Below are 1,255 nucleotides of genomic sequence, written 5' to 3' on the forward strand. Positions count from 1 at the left end.
CCTAAGAAAGGAAAACCTCCAATTTTGCCGATTTTCGGGTGCTAGTCCATGGACTTTTTGGTGATCTAGATTCCTAGATAATTTTTGCCAAAATTTTTCGTGAACGTTCGTTAAGATCTTAGCTATGGAGCCAGTGAGCCCTAATGGTCAAAACGTCCCATTTTGAAAGTCAAATGTTCCCAGAGCAGGTAAACCCCCCATTTTGCCGATTTTCATGGGCTATAAGTCAATGGAGTTTTTGGTAATTTGGAATTTCGACATAAGTTTTGCCAAAATTTGTCGTGGACGTCTGTTAAAGCTTAGCTATGGAGCGAGTTAGTCCTCACGGTCAAAACGTTCCATTTTGAAGGTCAAATGTGCCCCAAAGCAGGTAAACCTCACATCTTGTCAATTTTTGTGTGCTATAGTCCATGGACTTTTTTAAGATCTGGAATTTCGAAATAATTTTTGCCAAAATTTTTCGTGAACGTCCGTTAAGACCTTAACTATGTAGCCAGATAGCTCTATCGGCCATAAAGTCCCATTTTGAAGGTCAAATTTGCCTCAGAGCAGATAAACCCCCCATTATGCCGATTTTAATGTGCAATAGTCCATAGTCTTTTTGTTGATCTGAAATTCTGACATAATTCTTGCAAAAATTTTCGTGGACGTCCGTTAAGACCTTAGCTATAGAGCCAGTTAGCCCTTACGGCCAAAACATCCCATTTTTAAGGTCAAATGTGCCCCAGAGAAGGTGAACCCCCCACTGTGCCTATTTTCGTGTGCTATAGTCTATGGAATTTTTGGTGATCTGCAATTTCGATATAAATTTTGCCAAAAATTTTCGTGGACGTTCGTTAAGGCCTTATTTATGGAGCCAGTTAGCCCTGATGGCCAAAACGTCCCATTTTAAAGTTCAAATGTTTCCCAGAGCAGGTAAACCCCCCATTTTACCGATTTTCGTGTGTTATAGTCCATTGACTTTTTGGACATCTCAAATTACGACATAATTTGTGCCAAAATTTTTTGGGGACATTCGTTAAGACCTTAGCTATTGAGCCAGTTAGCCCTCACGGACCAAAAGTCCTATTTTGAAGGTCAAATGTGCGCCAGAGCAAGTAAACCCCTCATTTTGCCGATTTTCGTGTGCTATAGTCCACGTACTTTTTGGTAAATATGAATTCTGACATAATTTTGGACAAAAGTTTTCGTGGACGTCCGTTAGGACCTAACCAATGGAGTTAGTTAGCCCTCACGGCCAAAACGTCCCATTTTA

This window comes from Solanum tuberosum, unplaced genomic scaffold (genome assembly GCF_000226075.1).
Source record: "Solanum tuberosum cultivar DM 1-3 516 R44 unplaced genomic scaffold, SolTub_3.0 scf00214, whole genome shotgun sequence".
NCBI lineage: Eukaryota > Viridiplantae > Streptophyta > Magnoliopsida > Solanales > Solanaceae > Solanum > Solanum tuberosum.